General features: G+C 42.7%; 1 long non-coding RNA gene across 1 annotated transcript in view; it reads right to left on the bottom strand.

Annotated features, from left to right (window-relative positions):
* LOC146866139 (uncharacterized) overlaps positions 1–17,043 on the bottom strand; it is a 74,107-nt gene extending 57,064 nt beyond the window's left edge. The window contains exon 1 of the long non-coding RNA XR_014970529.1: positions 16,940–17,043. This is a non-coding gene — a long non-coding RNA (uncharacterized LOC146866139). The remainder of the gene's footprint in view (positions 1–16,939) is intronic.
* Positions 17,044–18,116: the final 1,073 nt, after the last annotated feature.

Below are 18,116 nucleotides of genomic sequence, written 5' to 3'. Positions count from 1 at the left end.
TGGGTCAGTGCTGGACTAAAAGATGCTGCCCTGGGTTCTCTCCTGATAACAGGTGAGAAAAATCGGAATTCGTAGGTCGGCTGATGTTAGAGGAATATTTGTACGTTTCAAAAATGGACACTTAGAAACTTTTCTGCTGAAAACCACACAATGGATTCCTATGGAAGGAAATACAAGTTACTGGTAAGTACGCTTAGAATTACTTATAGGATGTATGCTGGTGTGTAATGTCGATGTAGGTGTATAAGTATATTTGATAGTGTTCTATTGATCATTGACAGCATGTATGAGTCAATCTATAGGTAAGTGATTAGACGTGTGTATAGATCTAGGAATCACTGAGTGGGTGTTTAGAAACTTGTATTGGTGTGTCAATGGTTTTAAACCTTTACTTAGCTATACACTTATAAAAACACCACTTCATCTATTCATATAGATAATAACTCATACTTAGTGTGTTATAAAAAACTATTACTAGTATACAGTTATCCATACAGTCACTCATACAATCACTGAGTCTTATGTATACTTATTTATATACAACTGACACATACACTGGCTCTTATTTTTCTAGTTTGTTGTACATGTACCATTGAGACATATTTGCTCATCGCCACACCCATAAAGATATTCACTCACCCAAACAACTGTTATAACATGTAGTTTTAACTTCATATACCTACTAAATCAACTATTCACACATCTTTGGGCAGTCACACACCCGCCACCGAATCGCACACACATTCACTCTCCCATACAAATACTCAGTTAACTAATCAATAAATAATATAGACTTTCACGTAGCTAGTAACCAACTGGTGCAGCAGTTTACACAACAACTGACAAAGTGATACCGATATTCACACAGGTTTAGTCACTATCCAATATATTTAGTGAGACACTATAAATTAGTCAAGTGAGACACTATAAATTAGTCAAGTGAACAGTCAATCACACTGCTATTAAATCCTTCATCCACATATTTATATATCCACTCATTCTTCAACGCAAATTTATATAATCCATATTAAAATAACGAACCAAACCACATACACTTGATGATGTCATCAGTGATGTCATTTGAGATATCAGTGATGTCACTGACCATGTCATGAATGATGTAATATGTGACATCTTCAGCAGTGAATTGCGGGCGCGCGAGATGTAGTTAGTACAACTAACTATCGGAGGAATTTCAATGGTTTTGTTTGAGTGAAATGTCCAGCTAAGTATAAACACCCTAAAAAACCTATTGTTTTTTCAGTGAATTTCTAAGGTTTTTTAAATGCTAATTCCTAACTATATCATGCCTGATATATCGGTGAGTAATATGGCGTGTTGTGTAGGAGGGGAGGCGACAGCATAAGGGCGAGAGGAGGAGATCGGCAGACGCCGATTTCCGGGATAAGATTCCACTCGCCCTGAGAAAATGTCTGCTGACACAGTGAGAGAACGAGAAGCGGCGGCGGCTGAATTGTTTAACAATCCGCCCAAAGTTATTTTGAGCGTAGAAGGCTCGCAAGGCATCGTCAATCAAGATGTCAAACAATTATTAAAGATATTAGAAAAAAAGTCAAAAAATGAAATCACCAAATGGTGGGAACATCGATCGCTCACCAAATACGAGGAAGTGGGGAAGAGTACCTCGGGCCTCAGGATCATGTTGGCTCCTAGTTTTGAGGAGCCCAACCCCGAAATGCTTAAAGAATGGGGAGAAAGTAATCTGATAGCTTCGATGAACCTGGTGAAGATTTTAATCACTTATGCAGCGATAGATCGCCAAAATTTATTAGAGGAAATTGATAAAATAAATGAAGAGCTAGACAAATCGGATTTGATAGAGTTTATATCTAAATCCCGCAAAGAAATGATTGAAAGATTACGCAAACATGAAGATAGAATAAAAATACGCAAAGCACATAAGACCCGCCCGAGACCAAGATAATTACGAACAGGGGCAAATCTACACCTTTGAGGAAGTTTGAGAATGCTAAGAAATTGAAATATGAGGACAAGAGAACAAACAAATTCTTTTGTACCACAATAACAAAGTAATGTAGATTAAGTATCCGATGGAGATACAGAGTCGCTTATAATTACATCGGGCTCCGAGTATAGCAACTTAGGAGGTCAAAATACTAAAATCGTATTAAGTCTGGGTGAAAAGATCAATTTTTTAGTGGAGGAGAGACGACAGACTCTTCGTCCGAGAAATCGGAACAAACAACAAGAAAAAAGAGAAACGCAAGGAGAAGAGCCAGGCGCAAAAAGCAAAAACAAACAAAAGAAAAAACAACAATGGTTCAGAAAACAGCGCTAAATGATCAAACTATTATAGATCTATTGGATGTCACACTCACCCAAGCAGAGAAGCAGCTTTTAACATTAGGACTCAAATACTGTTCTGAAAGTACATTCAACTATGCTAGAACGCGAATTGATATATTCTGCTTCATAAGAAAATTTAAATTAAAAACATTCTTCACAATCAAAGCAGGAGTCCAGGTTCCAAAACCAACCCCCGAATCCAGCAATGACAATTTGCAAGCATTGTTAGCATCAGATGCTTCGACCCTATTGACTCTTCACGAACTAAATACACCAAGAGATGACATTCAACAACCAAATGAGACAACTGAGTCTAGTACTCAATTAAGACTGCAGGCAAGCGACATCGCACAAAAAGGTGCAGGTGAAAGCCCGTTTAAATCAAAAAGCACCTTTATTCCTATAATGCCGAAAGACGCAATAGACATTTTTCATGAATGTGTAACGGAAGATCTGAAACGACTGTCATGCAACAAAAAAGAAAGATTACAAGAAAAGACACAAGGACATACAATATGCTAAATTAATGAAAAAACTAGGGGACAATCAAGAAATAATCAACAAGTCAGACAAGGGAGGAAATATTGTCTTATGGCCTAAGAAAGAATACATTGCGGAAGCCACGAGAATTAAATGATGAAAAATGTTACATGAAGTCCAAAATGAAAGAATACAATAAGGCAAAAGAGGGCCTCAAAAAACAACTATTGCAATATAAACGAGAGGGATTAATTTCATCTACTGAATTCAACTTTTTGCACATTGAATGCCCGGTTATTCCTATCATGTACCTAATCCCTAAAGTGCACACAGTGGTCTCTCCAACACCAGGGAGACCCATCTTTTCTGCTATCAATAGTGTCAGTGAACATATTTCACAATATGTAGACTATTATTTGCGGGACTTTGTCAAGAAATTACCGAGTTATGTCAAAGATACAGGAGATTTCTTGAACAAAATAAATGACACTAAGTGGGAAGATGGCCTCATTTTATTTACGTTAGACATTGAGTCGCTTTATACAAGCATCAATCATAAAACTGGACTCAATGCTGTTAATTTCTTTTTAGATACGAGACCTGTTGAATATTATGGGCACAACAAAATGTTGTTGGACTTGATTGCATGGTGTTTGAACAACAACTATTTCTGGTTTGGAAAAGAAACCCTAAAACAGGTTAGAGGTGTAGCGATGGGATCCTGTTTCTCCCCCAGCTATGCTTGTTTACATGTTGGCTGGTGGGAGGAACAGGTCCTGAAAAAGGTTCACAATGTGCATCATGTGCGACAGTGGCTACGTTACATAGATGTATTTATTGTTGGGGATGGAGATGAGGAGGAAGCACAAGAGTTTATTTTAACTTTGAATATTAATTCAAGCAATCTCGTTTTTACCTCCAACATAAGCAGTACCAAGATAGAGTGTTTGGATGTACAACTCTCGGTTATTAAGAACAAATTAGAGAAATCATTATTTAGAAAAGCCACAGCAGGAAATAGCACATTACATCCGAGCAGCGGACACCCAAAACACCTCAGACAGCATACCTTATGGTGAGCTACTTAGACTAAAACGCATTTGTAGTACACCACATGAATATGAAAGTTGCACACAAGATGCGCGTAATAGAATGCGTCTCAGAGGCTATAGAGAAAGAGCTAAAAAACGCTATAATGAAAGCACAAGAAAGGCCAAGAGAAACGTTACTTTTTCCCAAAGAGGCATTAGGGGACACAAGTAAAGAGGAGGACAATCCCCGCCTAATTACGACTTATAGCAAACAAGAAAGATAGATAAAGTCTATTAGGAAAAATTGGCCTATTGTCCTTACTGATGGAGTACTAGGATATAGACTCCCAGAATTACCAGTAATAACTTACAGAAAACCAAAATCCATGAGGAGCCAATTAGTCAAAACGAGCCCAGAATTGAGTTAATCAGGCACTTGGCTTAAACCAAGGCACGGTTTCTATAAATGTTCTTCATGCCGTGCCTGCAAGTTTGGCATTAATGCTACGCATTATGCTGTCCCATTCTCAGATACTAAGGTGGCCATTAAAGGCAGCTACGGCTGCAGAACCGAGTATGCTGTTTATGTCCTGACGTGCACCTGTGGCTTACGTTATGTGGTAAGCACTAAGCTGCAGGTGCATGTCAGGATTTTACAGCATCTCAGGACGATCGTGAACAACGATATTACATATCCGGTCGCAAGACACTTTAAAGCCACACATAACAATGATCTGAGCTGCCTTACATGTTACGTGATAAATGCCATTGCACCATTAAGGAGAGGGGGCAGTAGGGAAAAACTGCTAAGAAAAGTGGAGACACGCATCATTTTAGATCTAGACAGTAAGGCACCCAATGGTTTGGACCCCACAGAGGACATGCATAACTTTTTATGAGTAGTAATGAACATCTTGATATTTTGGTTTTATAATTCAAATTTCCAATGATTGCCCAGTATGTATATTTGGTTCTATACAAGTCAAAAATAAGGGGTTTGTCTCATTTATTGCAATTGTATATTTACATTTTATTAATTGGTGATTTTTTTGTACTATTTATGTAAATCTAATAGACAAATATTGATGCACTTTTTATGGGTGTTTTAGTAAAATGCTTTTTAGACGCTTTTCTTATTAACATTAAGGTGTCAATTAGATTAGGTTTTGTAAGTCCACGGGTTTTAAATTATACACAGCAATATTTGGAGATTTTTTTAGTCGCACTAAGCACTTTTATTCGATATCACATATTCGAATAAGAAGTTAGGAAAAGCAGCATTGTAATTACAACTTTAGACAAAAGTCATTGTACCACAGAAACACAAGACGTTATAACATTACCTAATGTAGGTGGATGGTTAAAGACATATTGACAATGTTGTAAGGAGCATTCAAACAGAATTATCTAGGTTATACATATGGGGCGAAATACATTGCATATGACGACATTTAAGGGCATGATATTAGAGGAACTTATAATCAGCAAAATAACAAATAGGTCAATTTGCCAAACAATCTCTTTGCTGCTATATTTATTGGTTTCTTCTGCATATTTACACAATTGCGAATTTTTGCACAGATACCGCAATGTTATATTTTTTAAGTATATATTTATATATGTATATTTATTGGTATATGCGCTTTTATCACTTTTTACCCATAAGTAAGCTTCAGTATATTTAGATAATGTCATTTGTGTCTTTTTTAGTATTATGTTGATCATAATATGTATAAGGTATGTAGTTTTTAATGTGTTTTTTGAAGTGGGAATGGTTTGCTAAATTGCACAACAAACATGCCGGTTTGCAAATATATTTCCTCTAGGTCTATGAACATGTGACTCACCAATGGGTGGACATCTAGCATTTAAAATAATGGCGGACGTTTGTTTTCTCGTGTTATCAAGGGCACATGGTGCTCGAAACGCGTCGCAGAGCGAGACAAACAACAATTCTTGCCTTACCCGTTTGGGTCAGTCTCTCTGTTTGCCGAAGGGAAGTACGGGGAGATTACGGAGTAGTGCTTGGTAAAGGTGTGCCTGCTGGACCACGTAGCAGCTCTGCAGATTTGATGAATAGGCACACCAGCAAAGAGAGCGGTAGAGGAAGAGATTGCTCTAGTAGAGTGTGCTCTCGGAGTTCTCTGTAAAGGTCTGCCTGCATGCGGATGACAGAAACAAATTGCAGTAGAAATCCAATGAGCAATGGACTGTTTGGAAATTGGGTATCCTGTACGCATCCTTCCATAAGCTATAAATAGCTGATCAGATTTCCGTATTGCAGATGTCCTCTGTAAATAGAATTTGAGACACCTCTTGACATCAAGAGTATGTAAAGCCCTTTCTGCAGGCGATTGAGGATTAGGAAAGAAAGTTTTCAAAATGATCGGTTCGTTGAGATGAAGTCCGAAGGTACTTTAGGCATAAAAGTGGGGTTAGTGCGTAGCACTACCGAATCTCTGGTGAAATGAAGGCAAGGCGGTTTTATAGTGAAGGCTTGAACGTCACTGATCTGCCTAGCAGATGTGAGGGCTAATAATAGAGGGACTTTCCATGAGAGATTTTAAATCTGCCTTATGAATAGGTTCAAAAGGATGGCGCATGAGTTGTGAGAGCACAACGTTCAGATGCCAGGATGGAGGTGGACGGTGAATGGGAGGAAACATGCGAAACAATCCCTTGAAGAACTGCTAAAAGATCCTAGAAGAGTAAAGAGAGTTGGAACCATCCTGTCGGAATCTGGAGATAGCCGCTAAAAATACCTTAAGGGGAGAATGCGAAAGGCCTGATCTTGTCAAATGCAAAAAGAAAGGCAAAATTTGTTCTGGTTTTGCATGAATTGGATGAACGTTGGCGTCATGGCACCAAATGTAAAATAGTTTCCATTTAAGCCTGTATGTCTTGATTGTGGAGGGAGCTCTAGCATTGGCCAAGACTTCTCCACAGTCTGAAGGAATATCTAAGTGAACGAATTCAAAGTGCTCAGGTGCCAGGCCGCTAAGTGCAGGGATGCAGGATCCGGGTGGCAGATCTGACCGTTATGAATGGATAGAAGGTTCGGTATTGGTCGCAACTGAATGGGATCGCATTCGGAGAGGAGGAGTTCAGTTTACCAGAACTAGCGAGGCCACCTGGGAGCTATGAGTATTAGGCAACAAGGCTTCTTCATTTTAAGGAGAACCCTGGGAACCAACGGTATCGGTGGAAAAGCGTAGGCATAAATCCGCAACCAGTTAATCAAAAAAGCATTCCCGCACGATCCCTTGTGGGGAAGCCAACTTGGAAGAATGGGCATTTGCGGTTCAGACTGGTCGCGAAGAAATCCAGATCGGCTGATCCCATTCCTGAAAAATACGATTCAAGGTTGGTTGATTGAGCTCCCACTCGTGATTGGAAGTTGTCGATCGGCTGAGGGAATCCGCGAGAACGTTGGAAACTCCCGGGACATGGATTGCTGTCAGACTGATCCGATGTTTGATTGCCTAATCCCAAAGCTCCTGGGTTTGCTGAGACAATAGAGCAAATCTTATCCCTCCTTGTTTGTTCAAGTAGTGCATACTTGTTGTGTTGTCTGTCCAGCTCAATACTGATGCTCCGAGAAGGATGGTGTAAAAAGATTTTAGGGCTAGGAAGATCGCCAGCAATTCCAAGAGGTTGATATGCCAAGTTCGTTGCTGAGCATCCCATCTTCCGCTTACCGTCAGTCCTTGCAGGTGAGCTCCCCATCCTTCTAGGGAGGCATCCGTGGTGATGACGAAGATTGGAGCTTCTATTAGGAATGAGCAGCCTGCCGCAACATTTTTCTTGTAAGTCCACCATCGTAGAGCGTCCCTTATTTGAGGAGTGATGTGGATGAGATCGAAGGATCCCAAAACTTGTTGCCACTGTTTGTTGAGTTCCTCTTGCAGAGATCTCATTCTGAGACGGCAGTTGGGGATCATATGAAAGCATCCCCAGAAGCGACTTGAACTGCCGGACTGAAACGCACTCTTTTGACCGCAGTAGCTGGGCAAGTTTGCAAAGTTTCAGTTGCCTTTCCTTTGAGACAAAGTGTCTATGGTGGCTCCCAAGAACGTTCTGTTTTGCGATGGGACGAGGGGAGACTTGTCGAAATTGATGGAGAGACCCAGAGACTGGAAAAGAGATAGACATCTCTGAGTATGGACGTTTGCGATGTTGAAAGAATTCGCCTTGATAAGGCAGTCGTCCAAATAAAGAAAAAATTGAATTCCCTCCAGCTGAAGGTGTGCAGCCACCGGTGTTAAGACCTTGGTAAAGACCCGGGGTGCGGAACGTAGTCCGAAAGGGAGGACTTTGAACTGAAAGTCCCTGCCAGCCACTCTGAACCTCAAGAACTTTGTGTCTGTGTAGGTGTAGAATTGGTACATGAATATAAGTGTCTTAGAGGTAGAGGGTGGTCATATGATCCCCCGCAGTGAGAAGTTGAAGGATTTCTTGCAGAGGTAGCATCCGGAAGGATAATTTTTTTAGATATTTGTTGAGGGAGCGAAGATCTAGAATGGGACGCCATTCTCCCGATTTCTTCTTTATCAGAAAAAATCTGGAATATAAGCCGGTTCCTCTTTGCAATCGAGGGACTACTTCGATCGCTCCTTTTCGCTGCATCAAATTTATTTGGGCAAAAAGCTCCGAGAGGTGAGCTGGAGGTGGTCCTTTGGGAGGAGAATTCAGAGGAAGTTTTACAAATTCTAGAACGTGGCCTCTGACTACAATGTCCAAGACCCATTTGTCTGTTATCTTCGACCAGTTTGAGTAGTAACGGGAGATTCTTACTCCAACTTTTAACATGGCAAGCGGTAGAGCAGGTGGCAGTGGTTACTGCTTCTTGGATGTATCTCGTCCGCGGTAGGTAAACTTCCTCCTACTCGCAAAATCGAAGGAAGGTGGTTGCTGTCTGAATGATTGTTGGCGCTGGGAAGAGGAACGTGGTTTACTTTAATAGGACTGATATTGTCTTTGCTGATTAGATCCTCCTTGATTAGCAAAGGATTCGCGGCCTCTCGCACCACGAAAGGGCGGTTTACGAAACTGAAGCGTTCCGAGAGATCTTGCTGTCTCTGTATCCTTTTTAATGGCCTGTAGGGCCTCGTCAACATGCTGCCCAAAAAGAGACTCGCCATCAAAAGGCATATCAATTATTTTAGCCTGAACCTCCTGACAAAATGATGTTGATTTTAACCAGCCCTGCGGCACCTGCCAGTTGCCAAAAACCTGCAGATGCAACATCCAACCATGAATCAATCTCGGCCGAGATTCGTTCTCTGCCATAGTGGACACCTTCTTTCCAATAGCGTCCAGACGTCTACCATCCCGATCAGGAGGAGCAGACAGTGGAGAGGAAGGATTCCACGCTCGTCGTTGAGCTGCTTGGGCAATAACTGAATCTGCCTTTGGTTGGCCTATCAAGCATACAGGTGAATTGTCCAGCGCCTTGTATTTATTTATTTTTTTAATCAAGGCGGGGCAGGACCGCAGGAACAGAAGCCGGAGCTTTCATAACTTTTAATCCTTCTTGCCAAATGAAATCAATAATCGGAATAGACCGTACTTGCTTTCTTGGTTGGTCTTTAAAATCATAAAGGAAACGATCATCCTTTTTTTTTTGTTACATGCTGTGTAGCCCTCTCCATAAGAAGGTGAAAACCTCCAATGTCAACAGGAGGAGAATCGACAGGAGCAGGAGTTCAAGGCGACGGAGTTTGAATTTGGTAATCATCTCATTCCGTGAGGAGTGATCTGTCATCCAATTCTCTCCTTCCTCTCTGTCGTCAGAGGTGTGAGCATCCTGAGAGTGATGCGAAGGTACAGGAGAATGTAGCCTGGGCGACCTAAAAGCTGATTTAGATTGAGGCACAGGTGTGGGCGGTATAGAAGCCGCCGATTCAGATGGAGGGAAACGGCGATAGTAATCGTCCAACATCTACTACAGATTGTTTAAAAGAGCCAAAGGCATTTGGGCCGTAGGAACTGGAGCTGAAGGAACCGTCTCCGGACAAAATTTGTCATCTTGATCCTCATCTTGGTACTTAATGAGGTGTTCAGAAGGGCTCCTGGCTGTACGAAAACCTATCTCCCTCATCTGACTCTTCATCATCCTCTTCAGAATCCAGTTGTTGTTCAAGTAACCCAAGAGGAACCTTAGAAGGAGAGATTGTAATTTGAGAAAGCACCTCCAATGAAGATCCACGTCTTTGTAGTAAAGAAAACTTCGCTGTCGACGGAGGCAATTGTATAAATGGTGTCGTAGACTATGTAGAAGATACTACAGGCGTAGACGAAGACCAAACCTGAAGAGCCGTACATGAAGATAGTGGTAACGTCGAAGAGGCAACTGTCAACGAAGTAGTCGTCGACGAGGCAATAGTCGACGAGGCGCTTTTAATCTTCGCCGTTGGAGCGTCAACGGTAGATTTAATCTTTCGTCGACAGAACTGGTCTGACAGCGACAGATACCAGCGTCGACGGCGAAGACATTATCTGTGGCATTGGCGACGAGAAGGTTGCAGTCGACGTCATCGTAGCGGCGACAGAAGGCTTCGTCGGCGAAGGTGTCAGTCTAGCTCGTCGACGAGGGACCCCGTTTCTGAGGTAAGTCCTTGTCAGAAACCTGCTTTGAAGATTGAGACTTACCAATCTTTCTCGGGGGTGTAGAAGGCATAGTTTTACTCTAAAAGGTGGAAGAGCCTTTTTTGAAGTAGAAGGCAACTCAGCACTCTTCGAGGTATGCTGTTTCTTCGACACCTTAGCCCCAGTAGAAGATAAATCTGTGTCAGCACTCCTCTTTCTAGAAGACAGTCTGGACAGGGGCAACACACCCAACTTCAGATAAGGGATTGTTCTGATCTTTAATCTTCTGTAGCCACACAAGTAGACGCCCATCCCTGTCCCTCAGAGTCTTTTGTGGGAAAGTTCTGCAGATCTTGCAGTCTCTCACCTGGTGGTCAGGATACAAGCAGTAAATGCACTTCTTGTGGGGGATCTTCTGAAAACAGCCGGAGCTTCCCACAAGATATACAAGGTCAAAAAAGATTTCTTTTAAGAAGACATCCTAACAGGAAAAGTCTCCAAAGAAAACTGAGAAGAACTGAGCAGAGCTCAGAGACTCCTTTCACACAACGTGTGGTAGAAAATCTGAGAGCCTGAGCCTCTGAGGAGAACATTCTGGGTGGTGCTGTCGCCTCATTGGCTGTAGTTTGGACCATATATAATGACTTGGACGAGTCATGAAAGTGGAGGATTTTTTCCTTTTGATTTCTGGCTACTTTACTTCCTGGTTCTGGGTTACCCATGATATGGTTTCTATATGCATATATATTGCTATTTCTATGTACCGTGGGACTCCCACCTCGGAAGACGGGGAATGGTTCAGGCATATGAATCTATGAAAGATACCCCAATACTGGAGAATACAAAATTTCATCTTTGGTGCACAGATTAAGAAAAAAGAAAAATACTCGCTTACACTTCATCTACAGTCTAATAGTGTCCTGGTTACGGGCATGCAGAATCTAGCCAGCAAAGGTGGTGAGATAGCTAGCTAGGCAGGGGTACCGGTTGGGATTGCTTTATAGATGTTGCAACCAGTTTGGACGACGGTGCGGGTCAGCAAGTGGAGTCTGTGGCATTCCATTAGAGTCAGGATAATGTCGTCTGACTTCAGGCCCTTCCTGGTGAGATTCCCAGCAAAGAAGAATAGGCTTCCTCCTCTGTTTTCAGAAATCAGGAAGTGTATTCAGATTTAGGACTGCTACAGATTCTGCAGGCCTGAACAATAACCAGAAGGGAAATTCTAAACATGCACAGAATTGCATTAAACCTCTGCATATTCTTCTCAATCCTGCAAAGAACAGCACCCTCTGTACCAGCGATTGCGGCGCTCTTGGATGCGGAGAAGGCCATCGAATCGCACGAGTGGCCCTTCCTGCAGGCCGTTCTGCGTAAGTTGGGGATAGAGGGGTATACCTCGCTCATCACTCTGCTATACAACAAGCCAACGGCACGACTATGGGTAAATGGCAATACAACCCAAGCGTTCGCTATAACACGGGGCATCAGACAGGGTTGCCCAGTCACCATTATTGTTCATTATTGCCATGGACCCACTGGTGCGGCGCCTACAAGAAAACCACATGCATAGGGGACTACAATTTAAAACTGGCCCAGTGTTGATGACTCTACGCGGACATTATACTATACATTAGGCACCCCGCTGAGAATTTAACACCACTGCTCCAAGAGATCTCCCATTTCAGGAAGCACTCCGGACTACATATTAATTGGTCAAAATTGGTAGCATTCCTGATGGACATACATAATTGTGAAAGTGAAGGATACCCATTAACATGGTGGGACACCGAGATTAGGTATATCGGTATTATTCTACACAAGCACATCGAACAGCTAGTGCGACTCAATTATGGTCCAGCCCTGGAGCTGTAAAAAACCCAAATTGACCGATTGATTGCTTTGCCAATCTCCATGGCTGGGAGGATAGCAATAATTAAAATGGTCACACTACCAAAGCTGCTAAAGCTCTTTCACAATATTCCCATACCACTTACCACTCTGCCCAGCTGCAAACTCACCTGTCGCATCATGTTTGGGAAGGAAAGCAACCACAAGTAGGATCGGACACTCTAATGCTACCATATGAGCAGGGGGGGGAGAATATACCCAAACTTGCAGCTAAAGTACCTGGAAGCGAAATGCAGCTATGCATGGCATTGGTATCAACCAGATGCCAAAATGCCATACACGAAACCCGAGGAGGACCTGGCGGCACCAATGCCGCTACGAGGGCTATTACCTGCTGGGCTGCCAACCGATAAAGTGGAAATTAAAACTGTGTCAAACACCTGCTGGGCCTGGAGGAGGATGTTGCAAATGACAGAGGGCAAAGAACTCTACGTCTCCCGAATTCCACTGCTTGACAATCCCTGGGTACTAATTACATCTGAGCCCTTAGTTAAGGGTGCATTGCGGAGGTTAGCGCTGTTTACATTTGGGGATGCTTTTCCCGGGGAAGGGGGCCATATTTACTCACGCACTGAAGACACTTTGCGGACGCTTCTCTCATGGACCAGTTTGTACTGACCAGATTCCAAAACGCGCTTTGGAGTCACACATCCTACAACCCCCTGGGGCCTGACAATTTTACTCTGATAAAGTTTCTTATATCCGACACTGAGGGGCGGGTGGGGGGTGGGGCGGGTGGCGAGACTGGTATCCAGAGTGTACGAGGCTAGCCTAGCGCGTATGCCGGCATGCGACAGCAAGCTTAGGTGCGTGGGAGGCAGATTTGGGACACCATTTCAGATGACGTATGGAAAGAGTGCTGAGATCAAATGCTTAAGGTCTCTGGAAATTATAGACCAAGCTGATACATTACAAATACCTGCGCAGGGTCTACAAGACACCGGTTAAGATGGTATGCATTGGCCCCTCCCGCACAGCACTCCGCCTCCAGGGCCCGGCACTTGGGACAGACTAAATACACGACATGGACTTGCGGTAGGGTGGCGGAGTACTGGACACCTAATCAAGAACTGCAGCAAATGACCAGTCTCACAATCAGGCCGACTGCGCTGCTAGCATTACTGGGTTACGTGGCTGAGATTCCCCAAGGCAATGCGTAGGCTTGTTGGCATAGCACTCCTCATAGCCAAAAGGGAGCTGGCTATCCATTGGGGGCGCAGTAGTATACCAACTATAGAACAATGGCTTTAAAGGTTAATGTACTATGATAACTACAGCGAGTTCTTAGCAGAACTACAACCGAGGACATCCAGGCCTATGGACATTTGGCAACCGCTGAGAGACTATTTGAGTGCATGGGCGCAGGATTACAGCAGCCAATGAGTATTGTGTACTAGATGGCTGGCTCGGGAGGGAGAGGAAAAGGACTATGATCTATTGGGAATGTTTTTTATCAGGCGCCACAGGTGAAGAAATTGGACATGGCAATGGAAAATGTACTGCATTTCGAGACTAATGAACACAAATATATATTTCAGCGCTGTTACTTATACAAAATGTTTGACGATGTTGTAAAGAACAATGCGACAATGGTACTGATGCTTGTGACCCTACTGTTATAAAAACCGAAAAATAAAGTTTAAAAAAAGAAGTCTTACGTGGTCAGCTTTCAGGCAAATAATGCTTCAAATGCTTAATGATGAATAAGTAACATTGAGCAAGGTCAAAAAACGTCATGGGATGTGCATCAGAGCAGAACTGAAACTATTAATCCTGTTCCGGGAGAGCTACATCTTCATAGTGTGATTGAGGGTTGCATTAGCTTAGATCAGGCTCCAACGAGTAACTGGTGAGGTACAGGCAGCCCTGCAGCTACCTATAAGTAGCTCTCTACTGTGCATGCAGCCCAACCTACTATCCTAGAAGCTGGAGACGAAATTTGTTTCCCATGTAGAGGCATTCAAATTTGACAAAGTACACACACTGATGATTGCTGCCAGTAATCCTGCATATGGTGGACACTAATGTAATCTTGTCTGTTAGGTGCAGCAAAGCAGAAAAAGTGGTATACCAGAGTTGGGGCTGCTCGCAAAAGTGGGAGAAGGCTTGGGGTCTGTGGTAAGCATACAGGGGTTACTGAACATGTCCCTTGGAGAAGTGCAATTGCGTATATAAAGGGATTTTGTTAGAGTAACCAGCAATGTATTGAGGTATACAGATGTCCTGTTCCTTTATTGAAGATTATTGAACACTGTAAATGCAGAATGCACTCCTGTTTATATTATGTCAAAAGTGTGTTTATGAAGGGGTCCAACTGTCCTGAGATAAAGAATAAACCTTGTCTGATAGGGTCTCTACTAAAAAACAAAAACCTAACAATATTAGTATCTCAGGATGATTTTCACTAAATGCAAGTAGCTCTTATTAAAAGAAAAACGATGGAGGCCCCTGGCTTAGATGCAACAAAATAAAGATTCATTAACACTTAACCCCTTCGGTGCTCATGACGAACGGTTTCGTCATGATTCACAGTGGGCGTGTGCTCATGATGCAACTGTTCTGTCATGGCACCCACCCACGGGTAGGGGTCAGGAAGGAAGGGGGGGGGGCTGGCACTCCCCCCATGGGCAGTCCAATCTACAACCCCAAGCAGGGATGGCAGCAGAAGAGTTTTGGCTGCCACCCCGGCAATCCTGTAACGTCACCGTGGGTCAACGTTATCAGGAGCAGTTGGACGCGTTGCAAGCCATTTGCTTGCAGGCGTTTGAGGGAGAAAGGTAGGTTTCCTTGCTAGAGGATTTTCCTCTCCTTTGATGTCTCTTTGCAGAGCATTCCTGCTGCAGATCACGCATGGCTTTGCAACAGTGCAGCAGGAATGCCCGCACTAGGCACATTTTTTTTTTTTTTAATGGCAGCGACCCCTTAGGCAAGGGCCGCTTCCAATGGGGGGGCAGCTTATTTTGTATTTTATGCAAATAAGGATAAGGAAGCCATTGATGTCTTCATATTGGTCTACTAGTCAATTGATGGCAACGGCTATATTTCCAGCAATCATGAATAGTGATCGGTATTTGCTTTGGATACTGCATTTTGTCGATAATGGTTTAGCATTGCCACAAGATCATCCCGATTGTGACAGTCTTTTTAAGATTGGGCCGGTCATTGATCACTTTGTGGATCGATTTTCTAAGATCTATGTTCCAGGGAAAGAAATTGCGCTGGATGAGTCTTTGGTCTTGTTCAAGGGCAGCTTGGTTTTAAGGCAGTACATTCCTAGCAAGAGGGCACGCTATGGAATTAAGATGTATATGCTATGTTACAGTAGGACTGGATAGGTCTCAAATTTCAGGGTGTACACCGGTAGGGATTCTAGGATTGACCCCACTGGTTGTCCGTCCACTTTGAGTGAAAGAGAACATTGTGTGGGAATTTGGTAGAGTACTTTTTACCAAAGGCCACCCTTTATATGTAAATACGCTCTACACTGGTGTGCAGTTCAGGGAATTGCTCAGTGGACACTGTTGCTCGTGGCACAATCCGCTCTAACTGTAAAGGTTGCCCAAAAGAACTTTTTTGCCAAAAGCTTGAGTAGGGACAGTGCATTGCATTGCGTAGTGAGGAACTTTTAGCTGTGAAGTTTGCAGACAGGAGAGAGGTCTACATGCTACCATCCATGATGAAAGCACTTCACCTGTGACTGTTTGAGGTCAGGTTGCTGAAGTGCGCAAACCTGTGTGCATTTTAGACTATAATAGGCACATGGGTGGAATTGATACATTAGATCAGAGGTTGGAGCCTTACACTGCTCTTATTAAAGGCTTACATTTGGTATAAGAAATTGGCTAACCATCTTTTCCACTTGGCAACCTTTAATGCTTTTGTTGTATTTAAGGATTGTTGTCCTGAGTCAACATTGACTTTTGTTAATTTTCAGGAGTCTGTGATAGGCAGCCTTGTTGTAGGGAACAGCCAAGTTTTCCTAGAGTTGGAGTGGCAGAGGATGCGGCTAGATAGAAAGATCACCACTTTCCTGATCACAATCCTACCACGCCCACAAAAGACTTTCCCAGTAGGAGATGTAGAGTCTGTTGGCGAAGAGGTATGCCGAAGGGCCTAAAACATATTGAGACGACATCAAAAGCTGAGAAGATGGTGATTATAGCACCACAAACCCTTTAAGGGGGTGCTATTTGTAGGGAACAAACCAGACTCTTTCTGCAGCAATGTATGCCCATTTAAAAAAATCCACAAACCTTGGGAACCTTTAAAATCCTCATGATGGAAGAAAAGGACGCAAATTTGTCGTGGATACCTTATGTGGACAAAAAGTTACAGGGGCCTAAGCGCGAACTACCGAAAATACACAAAAAAGACTTCGGAGGGGAGAAGGCCTAGCAGTGAAGGGGTTAAATACCAAGCCTCCCAATATCTGGGTGCAGAAAGGCAAAATGTTTGGCCACTAACAGCAGGCAGATGAAAATGCCTACAGAAAGAGTTCTCTTACAAACAAATGCTCATTAAAAAAGATTTGAGTAAATTTGTACAAACTACTTTCTTGCTTTATAGAATGGCAAACCACATTAACGCAATTAAGTAAAACTCACCTTAATCCGAACTTCATAAGACTTTGGTGGTGCGACCTCCACCTCTTCAATGGAAAGCGGTTTTCCTGCTTCCCAAGCAACAGCAGCCTTGCAGTGGATAACCTAGTGGGGATGAGAGGTCAGTCAGTGGCTGCATTAACTCATTATAGATAAATCATCACAGGCATTATCCACCGTACAAGAGTAAGCTCACTTCCAATTTACACAAAATGAATACGATACTGTGTGAATTACACAATAATACAGGGAAGGAGAAAATTTGGCTCAGGAAACCTCTCTATAAATGTGCATTCACTGGACAATTGAAGGTAGCCATCTATTTCATTCCCAAAGCGGCACCCTTTTTTGGGTCTCGTTTAACATTGCAGCCGTTGTTACCGGTTCGTCAAACTATACATACGGTGGATTTTGTCTCCACTCAGAGAGTAATTCTCTCTAACCTCATGTTATTGGCTGTCTCGTGTGCTACTGCGCCTCCTATGGAGTGCCTGCATTGCGTAAGGGCATATTTTACCCATCACACTTATATCATATATGCACAGTATACAGAAAGCAATCCCTTTTGTACGGATCTATTTTTTTATTCTTTTGTCAGCACTGAAGTGTTGACCGTTTCATCTCCAATATCATTACAGTCCCCTCAAATATTGTGAGAAAGTGGCTCTGTATATACTGTTGCTTAATAGGTACCCCAGGGTTTGGCAGAGGATAAAGTTAGCTATAACCTTGCTCTCTAAAGTGGTAGCTTGGTCGAGCAGTAAGGCAGTATCAGAGGACAGTGTAGAGCATTTTGTTGTACCCACTCAGTCAGCAAATTGTTTCACACACTCAATAACTGAACTCTAGGCCAATGGTTTATATATAAAAAATATGCTTGTTTTATTTGAGAACCAACAATAGGTATTAAAACATACTTTCTCAGAATGAGATGCTTTAGATACTTTTGCAATATGCAATTGACTTTTGTAGAAAGTTACAAGTGGTTGCAATAAGCAACACAAGTTTAAACACAATAATGCATTGAGTTCAATGGAAGTTTCAAGTTATTTCCAACAGATTACTTTTAGGATTACTTTTGGAATTCCAGAACTGGATCCTAGATTCAGTCCTGGGACAGTACTTAGAAACAAGTGATAAAAGTCGACTTAACCCCTTCGATGATCATGACGGAGCGGTT

The sequence above is a fragment of the Triturus cristatus genome, chromosome 2_1 (assembly GCF_964204655.1).
Source record: "Triturus cristatus chromosome 2_1, aTriCri1.1, whole genome shotgun sequence".
Taxonomy (NCBI): domain Eukaryota; kingdom Metazoa; phylum Chordata; class Amphibia; order Caudata; family Salamandridae; genus Triturus; species Triturus cristatus.
The sequence above is the reverse complement of the archived record's forward strand: the minus strand, read 5'-3'. Positions and strand labels throughout refer to the sequence as shown.